Source organism: Schistocerca nitens, chromosome 6, assembly GCF_023898315.1.
Source record: "Schistocerca nitens isolate TAMUIC-IGC-003100 chromosome 6, iqSchNite1.1, whole genome shotgun sequence".
NCBI classification, from domain to species: domain Eukaryota; kingdom Metazoa; phylum Arthropoda; class Insecta; order Orthoptera; family Acrididae; genus Schistocerca; species Schistocerca nitens.
This window is the reverse complement of record NC_064619.1, coordinates 192266053-192291577: the sequence shown is the minus strand read 5'-3', so window position 1 is coordinate 192291577 and position 25525 is coordinate 192266053.

Sequence of the window (25525 nt, the reverse complement as noted above, 5' to 3'; positions counted from 1 at the left end):
ACTTAACTGCTAAGGTCATCAGTCCGTAAGCTTACACACTACTTAACCTAAATTACCCTAAGGACAAACACACACTCCCATGCCCGAGGGAGGTCTCGAACCTCCACCTTAGACCGCTCGGCAAATCCCGCGTGGCAAACACCACTGTGCTTGATGCCACTGTTCAGATCATTCGATGTGCAATCCTACATCGCATTTACAGAATTGTTTTCTGGCGTTTTTCTCACATACTGCATATTTCCAATACCAATTTCTGTGCGTCTCAGGTTGTGTTTTGCAGATGTTATAACAACAACAGGAACACGTTTGTTAGGGGATTTAGCGGAAGATTTCCTACCAGCCTTCTTTGAATCAAATGTCGGTGAAGACTGGGAAATATACGTCCTGGAAATCATCTTTCTGTGAAATATTACTTTTGCAAGACAAAACAATGCGTGGTAGTTCGCCAGTACAATGTCTAGGTCGTTGGTGAACAAAGGGAAGTACCACTTCTCACCCCTGTTCTTGATTATGTATTTTTGGACGTTCCAGTCCCTCTTGTCCGCTGCTTCCCTATGCTTGTAGTACTCTTTGATCGGTTTGGGTTGAGAGATGTTAACATTTTTCTTTTCAGTCCTGTTCAGTGCTTCAATTGCGAGAGAAGTTTAATGCTTTCTTGGTAGGATAATTGACTCACGTAGCGGTAGTCGTTCCAGGTTGGGTCAAAGAATTCGTTTTTTGATTCAAATCTGTAGTCAAATGTTCCACGCTGTCTTTTCTTCATCTACTTCTCTGTCGAAATGGAGCACTTGTTGATTATGATGAATCGAACACTTCCTCTTTGTTTGAAATCAGTATCTTCCAAATGTTTCATCAGAGAACATCCCGTGAAGAGATTGTCAAAGTGAAGTCTAAAATAGAAGTAATCCTCAGGACAAAAGATGACCTAAGTCCAGACAGGTCTGTATCATCAGCTCTATGATATTTTAACTTGCCTTCACACGTTTTTATTTTGTAACTATAACTTGTTTCAGCAGACCACGCACTGTTTCAACCCATAGCCATGACAATGTATAGGCTGCTTCAGGTAGGGATGCCCGTAACATCGAAACATTTGTCCATCACTGCTCAGATTTTCGGAGAACACGTCAGATTTTAGGAAATTTTCGTTTAATTGTCGGTCGGTGGGCAAATCTTGAAAACCGTAACCCGTTCTTCTGCTGGAATACCTTAGAGCTCCGAGTTGCCGTTGAGATGGAGAAACCGCTTGGTTTCGAAGTACTTGTGTCGACACAAGCACTTCGTCACGCGTTGTTTTCCATGGCATCGACTGCTTACCAATAGAAATGTTCTTGAGGAAGACGAGGATGATGATGATTTTGGTGCGTGGGTCGCTCAACGACGTAGTTATCAGCGGCCATACAAACCCCCAATCTTCTCACTTTCCAGTCTCGTCATTTTCATAAATGATGATGAAATGGTGAGAACCAGTCCCCGGGCGGAGAAAATACCCGACGCGGCCGTGACTCGAACCCGGGGCCCCATGATCCATAGGCAGTAACGCTAGCCATTAGACCACGAGCTGCGAACTCTTGAGGAAGAGAATGATAACCAATGAAGAGAATAATTTCAATAAATTTCTTGAAGCAGTCATTCGAAAGCTGAAAATGGTGGGCATTGTTCTATGCTGCAGATGTTATATTCTGCCGTAAGAAATTTATGAACAGCTTCTCAAAAACCCAGCCGTGTTTTTTCCTCTGAAATCACTAACGAGATCTATTCTTATTGTCTCGCAACATCCGACTTCCAATTTCGAGTAACTGACTTGTATTTGTATCTCACTTCGAATTCAAAGACAATTTACTTTTTTAGCAGGTTGTGGGGCTGCATCTTTTCTATTCGTTCTTGTCGACGGTACAGCCACATCCACCACAGGCGATTTATCTCTGTAGCACAATGAATTTCAGTTCGTCGAGGAACATCTGCCAGTTCGTCATCTATAATATCATCAACAATATCTTCACTGTCAGAAACTTCGTCGATCCGTTCTCAAGGATGTTCCATAATGTCTGTAGAACCACTGATATCATCATCTTCACTCTTATAATCCCAAAAGTTACGGGAATTCACAATATCTTCAAATTCCTTCAAAGGAAGAAGCTTTTGTTGAGCCATTTGTTTTTTAGGGCAATTTACAAAATATTCGTTGATATTTATTGAAACACGTATGTTGTGCGGCAGCGATGCTGAGACATTGTAGAATCTCTGACCAGAGCAGTTGCGCTCGACTCGCAGTAGCGAGCAGTCAGTCAGTCTGCAGTAGTCAGTCCTCAGTAGTGCTTGGAGTCGGTTGCTAGCAGTAGCGGAGAGCAGTCGGCGGGCGTCGGCATCGCAATGGTCGAGATTCAGGACGAGGTATAATTTATTTAAATAAATAATCATGCAGCTTTGCGCTCATCAGATAATGTAACGAACAGTCATTGTAATTTAACTTTCAAAAATCGCCCCCAATAATAATTTTGATTTAAAAGCAATTTTAGAGACAATCATTCAAATTTCCTTCCATTTCCTTTTAACAAAGATTTTTAAAAGGTACTTCCAATGCTTTTCATGCAAGCGCCAGAGAACAATAAGAGCAGAATTTTGACATGCAGTTTCACTAAGGTAAGAAATTTATTCTCGTTTCGCACAGGGCAAACACCGACCTTTCGGTTGAATTGAGTTTAGGTTATCATTACAGTTTCATTATCATGGGATTAGCGTTCATTATTTAATGGGAACTTGTACTTGAGTCAGATAGCGAGCTTTCATTTAATTGTCTTTGCCATTAATATTCTTGTGGGAGTTTATACTTAGCTGTGGCACCATTTCTAATAAATATATAGTATAAATTTTAGAATTTGTTGTGGGGAGGTTACACTTGGCGACACCCAGTCCAGGATCGTATTTCGTGAGAATCTTTTGAAAAACAGTCAGATATCTGCTCTTATTTGCTTAAATATAATTTTAATTTGGCGCAACGCTTTTACTAATTTGTGACTTTCTTTCCTTAGATCATCGGCAATTCGTTGCTCTGTTGTATTTGTGTGTTGATTTTGCATTGTGTTTATTTGTTTTGTGATTTATTGTAACTATTGTGAAAATGCCGCGAAAGACTGTGAATAGTGTATCGCGAGGTATTATGAACGAAACAACCGAATTAAATGACTTCATCAATAGTACCAGTGACACGCAGTGTAAGGATGATAATCCTGCGTTCACTAACAGTCAGTGCGTTTCAACCACTTGTCTTACTGCTGAACATATAGCATTCTTGCAACAAATGTTTAATCAACTTAATGAAAGTTTGAAAAAGACGAGTGAAACATACGACAAACTTAATGAAAGTTTCAAACAGACGAATGAAACGTACGACAGACTTAATGAAAGTTTCGACAACCACTTCAAACAACTTAGCGAAACAATTAATGAAAGTTTCAATCTGACGAACGAAAAACAAGACAACCTTAACGAACGGAACAAACAAGTTAGTGAACAGAGTACAGCTGTTACCGTGCAATGTCAGGACATTAAAGAACCATTACGTGTGAATACTAAGGCTTGTGCTAAAAACAGTAATAAAGAAGTTGGCACTGTTGCACAAGAATTAAGTAGTGCACGTGTAGGTACAACAGAATCACATAAAGTCGAAATTAATGCAGTTACTGAACAATGTTCAGCATACGCAACACATATCCACGAAATTAATGCAGTCACTGAACAATGCCCTAAAAACGCAGTACAGATACGCGACGAGTTTAATTTAGAGTCACTGGAAGTTAAACACACTCTGAATACGGAAGTCGATAGTAAAAGTGAACCACATAACAACCAAATTGACGAAAATATTAAAGTAACAGAATTAACAACTATTTCAGTCACCAATACGTCACAGAATCTGCCACGTTGCGAGCATTTGTCAGAGTCACGTAGCGCGTATAATGTGAGCAATTTACAGAGACTACGCGACTTAAAATTCGAAAAGCTACGCGACTTAAAAGCTGAAAAGCTACGCAAGTTGAAGTACGAAGTGACACAGACAAACAAATTCTCGCACAAACCTGAACGTTTTCTTAAATTCAGTGACGAGAACGTACATTACGAGCAATTTGCATTTGTAAAAAAATCTAAGGAACATAATAATGACAGAGTACAGATACACGATTTGAACTGTATACGACAATTTATTTTTGTACTTTCACCAGCTTGGTCTGTAACAGTGAAACAAACTTTGAACCTGTTACGACAATTTGCTATTGTACCTTCATCAGTATTGCGTATAATGCAGAAATTAGAATTAGCAAGAATACAACAATTTGTTTTTGGAATTTTACCGACATTGCCTGGAACGCAAAAGTTAAATTTTATTTGCAGTGCGTAATAGACCTCAGGGGATTCATTACGCTTTAATGAATATGTGCCGTAGCGAGCATAGGGCCCCGAGCTGTAGTAGTGCTGTTTTCATCTTTAGTTTTCTGCACTGCTGCCTTCTCTTCTACTATCCTTTATATCTATCAAAACAGCTCTTTAACTTTTGCTCTACCTAGAATTAAGAATATGTACTGAACACCGGATATGACAATTTTACCGAATGTGACAATTTTCAGTAGGCACTCCCGTAATGACAACTAACAACGTAATTTTAATAACAGATAAAATAGTAATCATCAGTATGTGTAAAATTAACAGCAAACGCATTTTTTGGTAACAATAGACGTTTTTCACCACAACGGCATGAAAGTCAGCCGCTTAGCATTCCTGACCAACAATGTAATGTACAAGCTTTAATGTTTCGCCGCGTGCACGTATAGTCCCAGCTACAACAAATTGTAACTCACGGCAGCAAAGAAACAACTACGTATAGAAACACGCTATTTCAATTCCTATCGCAAATGCACCGTATAGGAATGACTATTACGATAGACGTAAAAATAATGACGATAGTTTTCAGCGTACATCTAACAACAGTCGGTCATACCAACAGCAAGATTATCCACAAGAACCTATTCTCATGAATGAACCCGACAGTAGGTATCATCCAGAGCGTAATACGTCTGGAAGAAGTAATAGGACAGTTCAAATTGTAGAAATGCCACAACATCCTCGTGATGATAGTAATAACACGTCAGATAGAATCTGACTAGATACTGTACAGGACGCATCTTCCAATAACACAAGCACTAGTTTTGACACGCAAAATGTTGTTCACGAGAATGTAATTACGTTTGACGACATCAGAGACACTCTTTTGCAGGAAAAACCAGTTGTTCAGAAAACTATTTCACATCCTGTCATCGAAATTAAAATTGGTTCATCGAAATTTTCAGCGGTAATAGATTCCGGATCACCTATGTCAGTCATTAATGAGGAAACTTTTAACGAGTGCAACAAAGAGAATATTTATCCTACATTTCCTTTAGGCAAAACGAAAGTGAAAGGAGCAGTATCGAGTAAAGGAGTGGATGTAAAATTACAGACGCATTTATCATTTTGTATTGGAGGTCATTTTTTTCACTCAAATTTTTGGATTGTTCCTTTATTGACAACAGACGTAATTTTAGGTACTAATTTTCTCGTACAACACGACGCAGTGGTTGATTTCCAAAATTCTTATTTAATGTTAAAAGATGAAAATGTGCAATTAGCTTTAGAATTTCAACATTCACTATCTGCAGAAGAACAAACAATTAACTGCACAGAGGTCATTTCAGTATCGCGTAATATAGACTGTAATCCCACATTGTTCACAGACACGTACGTACATAACTATAACATTCCAGACGAAACTGACTACGACGTAATGCAGATGATTACTGACAAAGTTAAACAGAGCAGTGTAAATACAGACGACGAACGAACGCAATTACACAAAATTCTTTTGCAGCAAGCTCCAGTTTTCGACAACATTCCTGGTACTATGTCCGGCTTTATGTACGAATTTCAAGTCAAACAGCACGACACATTTAAAGCAAAGCATTATCCCATTCCATATATCCACAGAGAACAAGTTAAAAAAGAATTGCAGGATATGCTCGATCAAGGAATTATTGAACCAGCAGTTAGCCCGTACATAAACCCGCTGCATATTGTTAAGAAAAAAGATGGCTCACTTCGCCTCGTACTTGATTCACGTCACATTAATGACATTATTATTAATGAAACAGATCGACCACAGACATTAGAAGAACTACTACAGAAATTTCACGGTACAGCTATTTATTCCACATTAGATTTGAAATCGGGATTTTGGCAAATACAACTTCATCCGAATTGCAGAAAGTATACAGCTTTTCTCTGTTTTGGTGACTGTTATCAATTTTGTAAATTACCGTTCGGCCTAACTATTTCTTCTGCTGCTTTTATTCGCGGTTTGAATACAATACTTCCGACAGAACTTAAAGACAGAATTACGACGTACGTAGACGACATTCTTATTGCAGAAGCTAACTGGTCTGAACATAATCTGATTTTAGAACGACTATTGCAAACTTTCCATGCACAAGGACTTACAGTTAACCTCAGTAAATCGCATTTTGGTGAAACTTCTATAAAATTTCTTGGACACGTAATTTCAGCAGAAGGCATTGCGCCTGATCCAGAAAAACTTCAAGCTCTACGTGACATTACTGTTCCTACAACAAAGAAACAATTACGCAGTTTTTTGGGCTTAATTAACTTTTTTCGTAAATTTATTCATCACTCTGCTTTAGACACGCCTAGATTATGCCAATTAACAGGTAAAAACACTATTTGGTCATGGGATAAGCAAGCACACTCTGAATTCGTGAACCTGAAACATGCTTTGTTGAATGCTCCACTTTTATCGCACCCAGACCTTACTAGAAATTTTTCTATTGCCACCGACAGTTCCAACACAGCTTTAGGCGTACACATTTTTCAGGAAATTGAAGAACATGGCTCAATAGTAATTAAAAACATCGCATTTGCAAGCCGCATTTTGTCACCTGCTGAACGAAATTATTTCGTTACTGAACTAGAAACATTATGTGTTGTATGGGCTTTTACGAGATTTCGGCACTTTCTTTATGGCAGACATACCACCGTTTACACAGATCACAGAGCTATACAATTTTTACTTTCAGCTAAATTTACTCACGACAGATTAAGCAGATGGAAACTGTATTTACAAGAATTTAATTTTACGATTGTTCACATTCCCGGTACACAAAATGTTATAGCAGACGCACTTTCTCGTTCTCTCAGCAACAATCAGCAAGACGTAGCAACCAACTTCTGCAAAGCAAATTTCAGCGTCATGTACATTCAACAAGTTGCATTTGAAAATTTTATTTCATCGTCATTACAGGACATAGCACGAGAGCAAAGCAAAGACAATGTGTGGAAAGAAATTAAACACCTTTGGCAAGATAAGAATAATGTTACGATTAGAAACCACTACACTGTACGCAATGACATTCTGTTTCGCCGCTCTCATCCAGACAGTAACAATTGGTTATTATGCATTCCTGACGAACTGGTTAACAAATTAATCTGGTACACTCATTTAAGCTACGCACATTATGGAGCAAGAAAATGTTTTCTGATACTGAGACAGAACTGTTATTTTTCAAACATGGAAAAACGTATACGACGAGTTTTAGCGTCATGTAAAATTTGCCAGAAAGCTAAGTCTGACACCACTTCACACATTCCTCCATTATATCCCATTGTACCTGTTAAATTAAGACATATGGCCGCAGTAGACATTTTTGGTCCAATTCCGAGAACTAATAGAGGTTTTTGCTACATCTTTGTCGCTGTTGAACTCACTTCAAAATTTGTTACCTTCACTCCGTTACGCAAAGCTACTGCTAAAACTGTTTCGAAAGCATTTGTAAAGCATTTCTTATTTCATGTAGGGCATGTGATGAAAGTAATTTCTGACAATGGATCACAATTTCGTTCTGTCATATGGACACGCATGTTACGAGCTAGAAACATTTCTCCGATTTATATATCCAAGTACCACGCCTCTTCGAACCCTTGTGAACGACTAATGAAAGAAATTGGTAAACTGTGTAGAATATACTGCCACAAAAGACATGTTAATTGGGACACACACGTACACTCATTCCAAGATGTAATTAATTCCATTCCAAATGAATCCACTATGCTACCTCCGTCTGTTATACTGAAGAACGTTGAACCACCAAACAAAATCAAAGAATTAGTAACATTTCCTACATCTCGTCGATTACGACACCACGAAATAATTGACATTGCGCTGAACAACATCAAACGTGCCGCAGAGCGCCGGAGAAGACAGCAAAAACAGGTTTGTAGACACCGAGACTTTCACGTTGGACAGAAGATATTAGTACGTACACACTATTTATCCAGCAAATTAAAAGGTAAGTGCAGTAAATTTGAACTTCTATACGCAGGTCCATATCGGATTCGCAGCATTCCTCACCCCAATGTTGTACACGTCGAAACTCTGAGAACCAGAAAATCGAAAGGCAACCATCATGTGTCAAACATTAAACCCTTTATCGAATGAAACCACTTTACGATGTAACATGCTATGAGGCCGTTTACACATTTTATGACCACTTATGCAATTATATTCACATGACTAATTACTGATGATTATCGTATTTTTTCTTGGCAAGTGCCCGGCAAGGTAAGGTTAGCAGGTCGCTTTTCTTGTCGTTACACATCAGACCGTGCATATTTTCCAGATGAACTTACACATTTTGTGACCACTTATGCAATTACATTTATGTGACTACCTATTGATGATTATCGTATTTTTTTGGCAAGTGCCCGGCAAGGTAAGGTTAGCAGGTCGCTCTTCTTGTCGTTACACACTAGACCGTGCATTTTTTCAGATGAACTTACGCATTTTATGAATAATTATGCAATTCTCTATAATGACGCATTAATTTTATCAAATTCTCTCTCCATTGAAGTCTTTGATTATCACATCTATTAACTACACTACATATAAGCTGAACACAACGAATGTCACATTTTGTCTTTCTCATGTATGTACGATTGTTTTTATGTTTTGTTTGTATGCACTGTGAACTAGTTAAGGTATAACACACACCATTTGACTTTGACATTTTGCCTTGTGATATCTCAACATCGTGACTGTTTTACATTTTCCTTTTTTGCTGCTGCATTACGATATTCTCTGTACACTTTTTGCCTTTAAACACTGTCTGTGCTTTGAGATATTACGTTTTCTGTCATGTTATGTTGTATGCTTAATTGAGTCACCATTAACCAGTCACTATTTAAAGGGTATATGATTTAAATGCAAGACATTAATCTTTGTTCATCAATTTCAGAAATAAATGATGCGTACAGGAAATGAATTAAACAGAAGTGGGAATTTCACCTATGGAATAAACGAAAGAAGATGCAATAAGCTAATGAGGACGAGTAAATGGATCAGAATTAACAAGCATTAACCAGAATATATTATACACATCGCAGAATAGCAGTCTTAACTAATTTTTTCTTTCAGAATACAAAGCGATTGATGCAAGCTGTCAGACAGAACTACACATTTTAGTTTTAAGTAATGAAATATGCTAGGGATTAGGAATAGTTGTGTGATGAATAATGAAATGATTTTTGCAGATGATAATGAATGCTGATAATGAACAATGATGAAGAATATGGTACTATGAATAATGAAGTTTTTGTTTACAGGTGATGATAATGATGGAGTTATGATGATATGAATAATGAAGTTTTTCTTTACAGATGAGGATAATGTTGAAGTTATGTATTTATGCTATGTAGTTATTTAAGTATTTGTTGCAGTTTACTTTGACAGCAGGTGTTATATTGCGTAGTAGGATGACTGAAGGTTTTGGAAAGGACAGCTATGGAACACATTTTTTATACACATTTCACTACCTGTTAATTCGAAGTTCACTACTTTTCAGCATAGTCTGCGTTTCTTCTTTCAGCTCAATAATCCATTTTGTATTTTTCTTTCAGGAGAAGCTTTTTATGATACTTACTAAACTTGTTACTTATTATACCTGTTCTAGTACTTGCATTTTTCTTACCCACTTGTGTCTATCATTTATAAATGTGATAACCTTGCTACAGCTGACTCATGACGAATGACGTTACACAATCTTTTCATTTATAGGAACAACCTAGAAGCAATTTTTTCTCTTATTTCTTCTTGCTTTCCCTTATAATTACCCAAAGCAATGCATTGCTAGCAGAAAAAAACAAAATGTATTAACAGTCCCAGATAATGTCACTAGTTTATGATAATTCTGAATAACACTGATCAGCTCTGAATAGTATGTCACTTGAATAATGACTTCTTAATGATACCAAAACATAATTGCCACTATCTATTGTAATGAGAGTACTTATTATGCCCATGCTTATTAATGCTACTAATGTTTTGTACTATTCAATACTTGCTGGCCACTGAGTGCCAATAATTAATGTAACTTAACGTTTTGTTAGTGTTTTCAATGATGATTTCCCATATTAATACTGAATGATGATAAATATTTTGTACTAATCGAAAGTTGCTAGGCCACTGAATGTTAATAGTTACTTGTAAATATGTTATTTGAATGAGGAAAAATGTTTTGTAATACTCAATACTTGATGGCGATTGATTACCACTCTTGTCTTTAAATTAATTAATGAACATTTTTCTGTAATACTACATTCATGGTACAGAAATGTTCAATGACTAGAGTATGGATACCGCAAACTACTTATGTAATCACTAATCAAGACTTGTGTGTTAGTTAATGTACTTCACCTTCTGACCTAACTACCTGAAATTATTGTAACATCCATTTGTCTTGTCCATCCTCATTATCATGGAGCACTATATTTGGTTTTTGCACTAATTCTACGTTGGTGTGCCGCCTCTTAAAAGCGTGGTGTTGACACGACATGCTGTCCACCACTGTAGGCGAAGAAACTACTTATGTAATCACTAATCAAGACTTTGTTATGGAGCACTGTGTGCCGCCTCTTAAGAGCGTGGTGTTGACACGACATGCTGTCCACCACCGTAAGCAATGAAGACGTTATTCTGGTCCCACTGTTTGGTGTACCTGGTATACTGCCAAATGATAGTATGGAATACTACTACGACGTTTCACTGTCTTGATACGCTGATAAATACTTCTGGGAACGGAACTGCAGATTGTATCACTTAGTTGTGATTCTGTGGAAAGATATGGACTTTCAGTGCAGCTATGTGCAAACTAAAGTGCTACAACCATGATGCAATCCTTCCTTTCCTATCCTAATAGTGAAAATCATTTTTTTACTAACACCATTTATGTTCATGGCCTATACATTTTTTTTCTCGATTTGTTGAACTCTAGTGCGAGTACACTTGTGTCACTTGTCGACATGATTTTTGCCATTTGTTGTCAAAATACTAAAGACATTTTCGATTTGTTTTGAAGTGCAGTATGTGTGCACTCTTGTCATCTATATTGTATATACTTTTTGTGATTTGATGATTTTTTCTACTCTTGCGTTTATTTGTTATAAAAATGTTCAAAAGTTTTCAGTGCATGTGCACTTATGTGAATATGTTTTCAACTGAACTACAGTGCCTGTGCACTCTTCTCAATTTTCGATATGATTTGTGTTCATTCTGTATACCTTTTATGATTTATGTCATTTGTTACTCTTGTATATACATTTCGTCTTTTACTGATATGTTCTCCACTGCAGTGCATGTGCACTCATGACACTTGTCAACATGATGAAGCTGCTAAAGAATTTTTCAGTGTGTGTACACTTTGTTATCTGTCAAATAATTTGTGTATACATTTTTCCTGATTTGTTTTGTACTTATATTTTGTCTTGTCTGTAATGTTTTGTAATCGGTGCATACGCACAACATTTAATTCATGTGATACATCTAAATATTTTGTAAATGTTAATTAATTAAAAGAAAAATTTGTTACGATGGCAAGTCCAAATGACTCACCATCGCTGCCAAATTTTTGCCCCCCCAGTGGAGGGTTATGAAACACGTATGTTGTGCGGCAGCGATGCTGAGACATTGTAGAATCTCTGACCAGAGCAGTTGCGCTCGACTCGCAGTAGCGAGCAGTCAGTCAGTCTGCAGTAGTCAGTCCTCAGTAGTGCTTGGAGTCGGTTGCTAGCAGTAGCGGAGAGCAGTCGGCGGGCGTCGGCATCGCAATGGTCGAGATTCAGGACGAGGTATAATTTATTTAAATAAATAATCATGCAGCTTTGCGCTCATCAGATAATGTAACGAACAGTCATTGTAATTTAACTTTCAAAAATCGCCCCCAATAATAATTTTGATTTAAAAGCAATTTTAGAGACAATCATTCAAATTTCCTTCCATTTCCTTTTAACAAAGATTTTTAAAAGGTACTTCCAATGCTTTTCATGCAAGCGCCAGAGAACAATAAGAGCAGAATTTTGACATGCAGTTTCACTAAGGTAAGAAATTTATTCTCGTTTCGCACAGGGCAAACACCGACCTTTCGGTTGAATTGAGTTTAGGTTATCATTACAGTTTCATTATCATGGGATTAGCGTTCATTATTTAATGGGAACTTGTACTTGAGTCAGATAGCGAGCTTTCATTTAATTGTCTTTGCCATTAATATTCTTGTGGGAGTTTATACTTAGCTGTGGCACCATTTCTAATAAATATATAGTATAAATTTTAGAATTTGTTGTGGGGAGGTTACATTATTCGTTGATATTTATTCGTTGATATTCTAGTCAGATGAGTGCTCAAATAGGGCTTTATGTATTTGTGTCCATTGTACCCATGAAAATTACGCCGGTGTGATAAAGTGCTTTTAACGCAATCAGTACTCACAAAAAGAAGAAAAGAAAGGAAAAAAGAAAATCATGGCAGCCGAAGTAAGCCTCAATCTGCAACGTCTTATTTGCGTTCAAAACTCACGCTTCACACTTGTCATACGAAGAAGTGGGTGGAGCGAGAAATAGCGCACTATGCCCACCATAAGGCACGTACGTTATCACTTTAGGTTCGCTCTTACTACATTCCATGAAAGAAAAATGAAATGAAATGTGCGTGTGGCATTGTTGGCCAGGAGGCCTCACTGAGGATGTTCGGCAGCCAAGTGGAAGTCTTATTTCATTCGACGCCACATTGGGCGACTTGCGCGCCAGTGATGAGGATGAAATGATGATGAGGACAATGTAACACCCAGTCGCCAAGCGGAGAAAATGTCCAACCAGGCCGGGAATCGAACCCGGGACCACGTGCATGGGAGGCGAGCACGTTACCACCCAGCTTAGCAGGCGGATTTCAATGGAAGAAATAAACGGGCTAGTTTTCTCCTAGACACACAAATGGCAGTACAAGTCAGGTTAAAGTATGTGATCGCCAAAAGGAGACCACGGCAGCTGACGGTTTAATGTGGCAAACAAATTCCATCAATAACCATTATGCTTCGGAAATTGGGGTGCATAGTCAAAGGGATATTAATGTTCAACAAAACAAGGAGCGAATAGAGTTCCACATTAAGTAATATGATGTTAAATTAAGAAACCACATCGCAGCAATACGCGCACAGACTAAGTTGACACTCAGTGTGTTGTCTGCTGGAAGTGACCGCAAAGGCATATCCCATTTACAATCGCTCTTATCAGCCACCGTTCCAATTGCCAGCATAGCATGCGAGAATATTACAGTAAATTTATCGGTCCAAGGTCTGCGAACCATGACCTCGGCCACCACTCAAAAGAAAACTTTACAGTAACATTAGTCTTGACTGACAATAACACATCTTGTTTTACGTTTTAAAACAAAGTATGTTCTTCGGTATCATAGCTGCACAGATACTGACATCGACCGTAACGAAGTCGCTGCCGGAACATATCACGTAATTGCATTCTTCTCCAATGAGTTATTGGAAACAACGGCAAAAATAAACTGTGCATGTCAGCCTGGGATATGAATTTTTCTGAATTACGTTTTTCATATTGTATTAGCATTTGTTAGTCCAATTTCGTCATATCTGTCGAGTCCGCTGCTGAGTAAACAAAGAAAGTAGTCTTTTTCATTTTTTTGTTTCATTTTGCTGTTGTTAAGTAAATATGCGTAAATCCGTAGTTAAGCTGGCTAGGTCGCATAAAAAGTCATCCAGTTGGTGAAGAATGACTTTACTGATCATGAAGCATGGATGACGCGTGTCGGAATTATTTGCACCTTCAAAAAACCAAGTGCAAAGGTAGTCCAGGGAGAAGGTCATCTCATGTTACGTACACAACTGGTAACGCTCCCTGTGCTACATTTGCTCTTGGATTTCTGAAGATGGAAACAATTACGAAACGCGTCACACACATTTTGTGGCGCGCGGTCTAGGACGCCTCGTCAAGGTCCGTGCGGCTCTCCACGTCGGAGGTTCGAGCCCTCCCTCGGGCATGGGTGTGTGTGTTGTCCACAGCGTAAGTAGTGTGCAGGCTTAGGGACCGACCATCTCAGCGGTTTGGTCCCATTAGACCTAACCACAAATTTCCAAAGTTTTCATATTTTGTGATCAATAAAAGTCGTTATTCACTTGGTGTATGACATTTTATGCTGCCTACCCAACTTAAGTACGTATCTACGTTTATTTACTAGCATAATCGCTAGCCTCCTATAACAAGTTTGTGCCATTATCTATGGAACGTTACTAACAAACAAAATAGCTACTGCTGGAGTATAACTTGCCATACGACATCGTTAGAACTCCAGAATGAGATTTTCACTCTGCAGCGGAGTGTGCGCTGATATGAAACTTCCTGGCAGATTAAAACTGTGTGCCCGACCGAGACTCGAACTCGGGACCTTTGCCTTTCGCGGGCAAGTGCTCTACCAACTGAGCTACCGAAGCACGACTCACGCCCGGTACTCACAGCTTTACTTCTGCCAGTACCTCGCCATGTCTCCGCAATATCCTTTCTTTCAGGAGTGCTAGTTCTGCAAGGTTCGCAGGAGAGCTTCTGTAAAGTTTGGAAGGTAGGAGACGAGGTACTGGCAGAAGTAAAGCTGTGAGTACCGGGCGTGAGTCGTGCTTCGGTAGCTCAGTTGGTAGAGCACTTGCCCGCGAAAGGCAAAGGTCCCGAGTTCGAGTCTCGGTCGGGCACACAGTTTTAATCTGCCAGGAAGTTTCATCGTTAGAACTGTTCAGAAGAAAGATATTGCCCATAAAATGCTCATATCATAGATCACAACGCTTCAAAAGGGTTACTAGTGTCGTCAACAGCCAGCAGCGGGTATCCAGTATAGCATGTCCCAGTATTATATTTATTCCAAGTGTTAAATTCAGGTTGTGAAGACTCTTCCGTTGTCCTGTTTGACGGAGAAGTATGAGTTGAGTGATGCTGCACACCTTGGGTTTGTTCATCAGTACTGGTAACATTTTCATACTCTGCTCTTCGGAATCCCAAAGCGGAACGCAGGTTGTGAGCCATCCTGAAATATCCAACACATAATACAAACGTGCCAACACTTGCCACCTAAAGTGTAGACAACATTCATTATCACAATTACACTGCGAGCGCTCTTTCTCAGTAGATAACTTGTGAACAAGCCTATATTTGGTTTTACCCTGATTGGGAGACCTCACTACCCGTGAGGCCATTTTCTAGGAAGGCCTTCGGCTGTGCGTCTGAGGTATGACTTTTGAGGCTATACTTATTGAGGCTCTAGTAGGTAACGAGTAATGGAGTTCCATCTTCACTAGGGGTCATAACTCCTGTACGTTCTTTCGTCAGCAACGACAAACGATTCCCAAAATTCAGTAGCGATCAGGATGTCGACCTGAAGTTAAAGACTGTTTTGTACATTAATAGAAGTCAACAGTGCTGGAATGCTGGTACTTGTGTTTTATCTACATACTAACAAAGTTTTCTATTTCTGCGAACGAGTAATAACGAGCTACCGTTCTCTGTAATCTGAACACGCTTGCAATGTGAGGAGCCGGATGGCTTTCATCAGAATCTGCTACCAATTCTGGGCAAGCCCACGTGAGTCTGACGAGCAGACGGTCGCTCCAATGAATCTATCTCTCTTGTCGCCTTCATCCGCGCCACTTCCCATCCCCCCACCCTTCCCCCTCATTTATTGCCCTTTTTATTGTTACTGGCTGCCTTATTTCTCCTCTTTCCTCGTCCCTGGTATCTTTATAGTCGCGAGAGCCGCGAGTCGGCAGCGGGGCGCAGGTTTATAGGAACTCACTGGACCCTAACTACACTCCATTAAATGGAAGGAGCACGATTTAATGCGGGATTTTGTCCGGGTTCAATTACGGAATTACTGCTTTATTCTCTGGTGCCTAGCGCGAGCCCGCTCCCGCCGTCACATAATTTATATCAGATTTCCTCCCCCGCCCTCCCTCGCGGCCGGCATCTTTCTCACCCCCGTCCCCAGCGAAAGCGCCGGATGCCGGCTCGGGCCGACCAGCCGTTTAACGAATCGCGTTCACTCGTGCAGATCCGGGGTGTCCAATAAAGTAGAGGACTTGTTCCTTGCAACTCCAAATGACGCACCTCCTTTACTGCCTCAACGACGACCAGCTGATAGCGCGAGGTTGTTCGTGGGACATTTGGCATCAAATAAACACCTGTCGCAGACTCACTTAAGTCTTCACTTCAACCACCGTGCGCTGTCAGTTTTATTCCTTTGATGCACCACTCATAGATTACATAACTGGCCAATTTGAGCCTTATGCCATTTTTACATGTACGATGATAACGATAATGTGTGTGGGTGTGTCACACTGGAAAAACTTGTTTCATGTTACATGAGGACAGGCACTTATACATATGTAGAATGTTACAAATATTACCTTTCACATATCAGTCAGCTTACGAGTAAGTCTTTCACAACACGTTATGTAGGGAAAATATGAATGACTGCTAGCTTACTAGCCCTTGCATTTTCATTAATAGCATACCGAGTACTTTTGCGCTTATACATAAACGAGATGTTGACTGCTTTAACATGGTACGCTTTTAACAAATATGCAAGTATTAATAAGGTAGCTGTCAATAAGGTTTTTGCCTACATGACGAGTTGTGGAAGTTGTGTTTATAAACTGATCGGTATGTGCACGAGTATATTTGTAACATTTGACACTTGCATGTGTGGGAACAAGTGTCTATCCCCATGTTACATGAAACAAGTTTTTACATTTGACACACACATAATTAAATCCATTATTTGAAAATGGCCTAAGTCTGAAGCCGTCAACTAATGTAATTTATGTGCACGGTGCATGAAAGGAATAAACTTGACACTCTATGGCGGTTAAAATAGCTTCATCATTCAGAGGATGCATTTAGGGTCTTGACCCGTACATGAATAAATTAATACTTATTTCTAGTGATGTTAAATACGAGAATTAAAATCATAGTTTTTCGTTGTGTCACAGTGAAAAAGAAGATGACACCGCACATAACAGAATGACTGTTAAATCCTGCAACTTTTTTAAAAAAAATAGGTGATTGGTCCCTTGGTACTGTGTAATCGTAAATAACACCTTTAACCGAAAAAGTATAACAAGGAAGCATAGCTAGTGAAAGACCTGTGGCCGTTGAGGCTGTAGTTTTATGTAATATTTTTGTGTGCTATTGAACAATTTCTCCCTCGTGGCCATTGTCAATCACTAGCGTGTAGGTAGTCACACATATACTGTTTGTAGATCATAAATGACTTCAGAAATCTAACTTTGGAAAAAAAATGCTGGGGTAAACGCTAGGTAATCACTATGAAGCAGAAACTGGCCAAAAGCAAATAACAGTATTACTCAAAACTACAATCTCAGGACAAACGTTTAAGTAGTACTCGATGGCTGTGTACCCATTTACGAAGAAAACAAAGTATGGTTAAAAAGGTAGCATGACCGTCCTTATCAAGGTTGTTAATACAGTTTTCTATTTGTCGTTGGTAAACCTGAGGTTCAATACGTTATCATCATACTGTGTACCTGCAACTACACCACGTGTTTATTGAAAACAAACATCATTCACATCTCTAACATATTTTTGTCTTCGGTGTTACGATCTGTTTGAAGTGACAGCAGGTTGGTAAGTACACTGTGTGACGAAAAAAGGAGAACAGCGGAGAGACATCACTGGCTGTTAACGTAGCTTTGTACAACTACACGCCATCGGCGGGTATGTAAATGTGTAGCGTTGCAGTTTCTGTGTCAGGTCGAATGGCCACCAGAGTGCATCTGTGTTGCGTTTCGTGTTGCTATCAGCCCTGGTAGATAATAAAAGGGGTGTGAACAGCGTCAGATGTTGAGTGATCACTGCGAAGAACGTGAAAATGCCACGTACACGACTGAGACATCGTTATCAGCACGTGACAGAGTTGGGAAGGGTCTGGTGTACCCATTTGAGTGGCTGGTCGGATCGTGCCGTATCCACATTTGTGGGGCATTCTGACGTGACAGAGTACCGATGTTGGACTGAATGGCCACACGGTGGCAGGCACGTACGTCGTCAAGGTTGTGGTCGACCACGTCAGACCATCACCATAGAGTAGGAATATCTCTGGAGTGAGCATTCAGAAGGGCAGAATTGATTTTGTGTTGTCAACATACGTTGCCACAATGGTCACGTGATCTCGGGACGCCGTAGATTTGTCCGACATTTGTCCTATAAATTCTGAATGTTGTCATATCGCTAGTAAAGACAGATTCCCTTCGTAAGTGCTGTGGACTTAGCATAGACGTGTTGCAAGCTCCATAGCAGTTTACGTCTGATATCTGAAATAAATTGGGCTCTTAGCTTTGAAGAGCAAAATAAACGAGCATGACGTCACAGAAGCTTCACGTCAGCATTTATTTACAATGTCTTTCATGTCACATCTCGGCAAGTCGCTTAACACAGTACTGAACGGCGAAATTGGGGTTTTGAGTCACCAACCCTAATATTCATAAAATGTTAGAGTATAGTATCAGAACTGAGGAGCTAACAACGACAAAATTTGTCAATGGCCGAAGCAAACTTTGTAACCTATGTTCTAGATCAATTATGTTTAGTAAATTACTGAGAAGTGAGACAACGTTTCAAAACATCGACAATTATTTACTAGGGAAAATATGTACAGTCATGCACATCAAAGAAAGCTTCAAACGAATTAATGAAGCCTGTTAAACTTATCTATTATATTTTTTCTTACGTAATTAATAACGTCATAAACATCTGTATTTTACTCCTTCATTAAAGCTGACTTTTTTGCTTAAAATGTCATATGGTGGAGTTCGCTTCGTCTACTTATGTTCTTATACATATACATTGTGGGCGTCAGCGCCGTTGTGTTATTGTAAAACCTAAATAACTTTTCGCCTTCAGATTTACGATCTCGGTTGTGTAAGAAAGTGGATAAAATATCCCAGTCGTCATGGAACATCTCCAATCTGTCACTAAAACAAAGCGCTATTATAAAATAAACATTATGAAGGTACAACAGTACAAAATCTACTATTATAAGGAGAATGAGCGCGGCGAAAATAGGTTAACTTAAGATGTTAACAGACTGGTACCGTTAAAATTTTCTTCCCGTGAAACCTTGACGTACCGTGAAATGACGTGACGTTCCGTTGACGACCTGTGCGAATACCTCCAATCGAAAGGTATTGTAGAATGTTTTGGTGTTATGTGACGAGACTTGACGTTAACTGATGGCGGACGCGAATTGGAGCTAAACAATCGACGTCGTCCCTAGATCACGTGACAATTCCAGTTTAATGTTGACAACATGCGCAGGACGCAATTCTCACTCCAGAGATATTTCTACTCTATGACCATAACAAGAGATGATTGCTGTATTGTGTCCCAAGAACATGGTAACCGCTTCAGATCAGAGGACCAGCAGCGGTCTCCCTGCAACGTTCTATGTCATCCCCTACCTTCGGTCAGAGGACAGCAACAGCTCCATTAGAGAACTGCCACGTTAAGCGTACGCTGCCATTAACATGACAACGCAAACAGCTGCGATTGGAGTCGTGTTGTTCCGGGCAGCATGGGTTGCTGATCCGAATGGAATCCCAAGTCGGTCTTACAAAGAGTACCCTACTACATTGGCCCCCTACGTAGCCTGCATTTATCGTGAATCTCTTGTCCAGCTCAAAGGACCAAGTGACTGGAAAAAAGCGCAGGAGACTCCAGTGTATAAAAAGGGTAAAACAAAGGACCCACAAAATTAAGACCATATCACCAACTTCGTTTTGCTGCAGAGTCCTTGACCATATTGCCACTTCGAATATAATAAACTTTCTTGAGACTGAGAAGATTATGACCACGGACGAGAAACCACCACCCATGAGAAAGTCCTCTTGCCCTTTTTTCACTCGATATACTGTGAGCTTTGGATGTAGGGCGACAGGTAGATTCTATATTTCTGGATTTCCGGAAAGCATTTGACACGGTACCCCACTGCGAAGGTACGAGCATATGGAATAATTTCACAGATACGTGAGTGGGTCGAATATTTCTTAAACAATAGATCTCAGTATGTTTCGCCGATGGCAAGTGTTCATCAGAGACAAGAGTATGGTCAGGAGCGCCCCAGGGAAGCGTGATACGACCGCGGTTGTCATCTATACACATAAATGATTTGGTGGACAGGGTGCACAGCAATCTGTGGTTGTTAGCTGATGATGCTGTGGTGAACGGTAACTTGTCGAATTTACTGCCTGTAATAAGGTACAAGACGACTCAGATAATATATCCACTTGGTGTGATGAATGACAGCTAGCTCTAAATGTGAAAAAATGTAAGTTAGTGGGGACGAGTAGGAAGAACAAACCTGTAATGTTCGGATACAGTGTTACTAATGTCCTGCTTGACGCTGTCAAGTCGTTTAAATATCTGTGCTTAACGTTGCAAAGCGAAATGAAATGGAACGAGCAGGTGAGAACTGAGGTAGGGAACGATAATGATCGGCTTTGGCTCATACGGAGAATTTTAGGAAGGAGTGGTTAACCTGTAAAGGAGACCAGATAAAGGACGCTGGTGCGACCTACCCTTGAGTACTGCTGGAGTGATTGGGATCTGTGCCAGGTCGGATGGTGGGAAGACGTCGAAGCAATTCAGAGGCGGGCTGCTAGACTTGTTACCAGTAGGTGTTACGGTGATGGTTCGGCTCTGGCTCTGAGCACTAAACATCTACATCTATGGTCATCAGTCCCCTAGAACTTAGAACTACTTAAAGCTAACTAACCTAAAAAAAACACACAACACCCAGTCATCACGAGGCGTAGAAAATCCCTGACCCCGCCGGGAATCGAACCCGGGAACCCGAGCGTGGGAAGCGAGAACGCTACCGCATGACCGCTAGCTGCGGATGGTGATGGTTCGGCAACTCTTATGGAATCCCTGGAGAGAAGGCGGCGTTCTTTTCGAGAAGCACTCTTCAGAAATTAATGTAGGTTGATTCTTACAAAGATGAAGACAGGAACCATTCACTATTAGTAATGCTGTTTATTTAAGTAAATAGTGCCGTAACCGGTTTCGAACTGACAAGTTCATCATTAGACGGCTGTTCACAAGATGCACTTTACATGAACGTCAGTTTACGATTTTAATCGTCTCATTGCAGCGAAATATTGTTGGTGTGTTGGTGTCATCGAAAATTCCGCGAAATTGTGTTGCAAAGTTGCAGGACTGTATTATTGAAATATTGCAAAGTTATGCAGCACTTATATGTTTTGCGTATCACCATATTGGGCATAGCATCACACGCACACACACACACACACACACACACACACACACACACACACACACACACACACACACATGGTAAAATACTTTTTGGTGTGTCTATGGTGCTATGCACAATATGGTGATGTGCAAATCATATAAGTGCTTCATATACATTGCAATATTTCAAAACTAAAATCCTGAAACTTTGCAACACAATTTTGCGGAATTTTCGATGGAACCAACATACCAAGAATATTTCGCTATAGTGGGAGAATGTTGTTGTTGTTGTGGTATTCAGTCCTGAGACTGATTTCATGCAGCTCTCCATGCTACTCTATAATGTGCAAGCTGCTTCATCTCCCAGTACATACTGCAGCCTACATCCTTCTGAATCTGCTTAGTGCATTCATTTCTTGGTCTCCCTCTACAATTTTTACCCTCCACGCTGCCCTCCAATACTAAATTGGTGATCCCTCGGTGCCTCAGAACATGTCCTACCAACCGATTCCTTCTTCTAGTCAAGTTGTGCCACAAACTTCTCTTCTCCCCAATTCTATTCAATATCTCCTCATTAGTTATGTGATCTACCCATCTAATCTTCAGCATTCTTCTGTAGCACCACATTTCGAAAGTTTCTATTCTCTTCTTGTCCGAACTATGTATGGTCCATGTTTCACTTCCATACATGGTTATACTCTATACAAATACTCTCAGAAACGACTTCCTGACATTTAAATCTATACTCGATGTTAACAAATTTCTCTTCTTCAGAAACGCTTTCCTTGGCATTGCCAGTCTACATTTTATATCCTGTCTACTTCGACCATCATCAGTTATTTTGCTCCCCAAATAGCTAAACTCCTTTACTACTTTAAGTGTCTCATTTCCTAATCTAATTCCTCAGCATCACCCGAGTTAACTCGACTATATTCCATCATCCTCGTTTTGCTTTTGTTGGTGTTCATCTTATATCCTCCTTTCAAGACACTGTGCAATCCGTTCAACTGCTCTTCCAAGTCCTTTGCTGTCTCTGAATAAAAATCGTAAACAGACGATTATGTAAAGTGCATCTTTATGAATCTTGTGAACAGCCGTCTGATGATGAACTTATCAGTTCGATATCGGTTACGGCGCTATTTACTTAAATAACTAGCATTATTATTAGTGGCTGGTTGCCGTCTTCTTTTTCGTAAGAATCAACTTACATTAATCGTACACAGCCACGGTCTCACCATGTCAGTTTTAGACAAAATAGCACTCTTGAGAAAATTTAGAGAACTGGTATTTGAAACTGAGTGCCAAACGATTCTACCGCTGCCTATATATATTGCGCCTAAGGACCACGAAAATAAGTTACGGGAAATTAGGTCTCATACAGAGGCATATAGACAGTCGTTTTGAAAGACGTATGCGTATGTTCACAGGTTACAATATTAACAAATTCATTTAATTATTATTTCTGGGGGGAGTTCGCTTGGTCCATTTTCATTATTATTTTTTTGTGGGGAGGTTACAGTTTATCTCTCGATTTGCTTGTGTGTGGAAGAGGAAAGGAACTGAATAGTAGTGGTACAGGGTACCCTCGTCAAAGCACAGTACGTTGGCTATGTAGATGCAGAAGTAGATCTAGATGATGAGCGACATCACCTTGGGATGACCATCGTCCACTTGTTCGGGACCGCTGGCAAAATCCATGGGTTATGACTTCTGATCACGACCGGTAGTGACGGGCATAACGGTACGTCGCGGACATCCCGCGTCCTCCTGTATCACCTCCTACGCGACAGTATAATGTGGACATTTTTCAACAGTGCATCGCTCGTCAGCACACGGCAGGTGTCTCTACGAAATGATTTGCTTTATGCTGTGGTGCATCCTTAGCCAGCAAGACACCGAGATCTGTTCCGGATAGAATATCTGTGGGACCAGCTCGGACGTCAATTCTGTCCCACTATCGGTATCCAGGATACAAAAGTCCTGCTCGTTGTGGGCCATCGTGCCTCAGGACAGGATACACCAGGCTCGCGACACATTTCCCAACAGAAGCGGTACACGCGCCTGCGCCAGAAGGGTTGCAGCTTCATTCCAATTAGTGAGCACATACTGACAAAGTCTTCCTAAATTCGACTCGGTTTTGTAAGCACTGAAATAGCACCACTCACTTCTCAACTCATGAAGTTTCATTTAATTTTATCCTCTCTATCTACGAGCTCCGCTATCTTTGTTGGGCAGTGTATACAGAGATGAAGGGCCCATTTTGCAGCAAATAAGACTTCAGGCTGAAATTACCAGCCGCATTGCAGTCTGTCGAATTAAAACGCGTAACAAATTTGAGCTACTTTTATTGTTTCGTTTTTTAGAGAAAACTGTTAATTCCCTTTTCTTATTTAAGAAACAGAAAAAAGGAAATTGCGTTTACTGATTGCTTCCACTTCTTGATACAGCAACTGGCCTTGTTGATCCGATTCGATGTTACTGAATCAGCATAAATAGAAACTACGATTCATTCCATATAGATAAATTGTTTTATAGTTAATTTAATTAGCGACATGACTGTTAAATTACACCGTGAAAGATAATTATTAATACTTTTCAATAAAGAAAATCAAGGAAGCGGGCTCAATAATTTCGAAGAATATGCAGAAAGTTGGAATGCACGTTGGAGACATCGAGTGCTCGTTTCCACCCGCATTTTTGTAATTAATTGTAAGAATAGGGATACAGCGAAGAATTTAAATCTTTTCTGTGACTCTTAATTCATAGAAAAATACGTGGCTCCACTAAAAGTGCAAATGAAGTAGTTTGTAAATCACTAGGTATAAGCTACTTTGGAAGTGTATTTGCTCTATTCAGTCTTGTTATGTTAAAAACATTACATATTTTTCTGAGATAATTTTTCTTAAAATATTTCCGAAATCAGTCTTACTTGAACCACCTCACACGGAAAGTAGCGTCATTTATATTTAGCAGTCGCATTTCGAAGCTCTTTTGGGTGTACGACAAAAATCAATTAATATACAATCAAAAATTTTGAGTCTGTCAATATCATGACGGTGAAAAGAGCCTCCAAGCTTTACAAATTGAAGCATAGACAGATATCGAACATTTTTTTAAAGTCCACATCGGTAACGAACGCCATGCAGCACTGCCGTTTACATGCGGACTTCGGTACTTACTGGAAAACTCTCTCTCGGGGCTACTTTCCTCTCAGTATAAAATATTCTGTTAGGAGATACTGTTTTCAGCTGCAAATTCATATTTATTTGTGAAGCACCTCGCCATTGCAAGAAGATTAATATCCAAAATCAGCATTTAGATAAAAAAAACTGTCACATAATGAGATGCATCCGATACCAGTCTGGTAACAAGTATATAAATAAAAATGATCTCTGCTGGGCTGTTTAAGTTAGCATATCGCCAATTAAAACAGGTCTGCAAAAAATATTTTTCGAAAGTTGTTTGAAATTTGATAACTGACTTTTATGTTCTTTTCAGCGATGATTTGAAAAATGCAATCCATTTTTTTCTATCACGTCAGGTTTTCTCACAAAAAAGTGAGTATTTTAGGGTATAATAACAGAATTTAAGCAATTTGTCACATTATTTCCAACGTTATAGATTTTTTTATTTATAAATCATCTTCTAAACTTCATTTCCGGTACACTTCCATTACTGTTTAAGCTCATAAGTCCTTATAATAACGCTTTTGCTTTCTGTCGAAGCTTCTTTTATTGCTTTTCTGGTTGTGGACTCGTTGAGGATCTTCTCTTTTTATCATACAGTAGTAGTCCGCTATCATGTTGACGTTCCATCT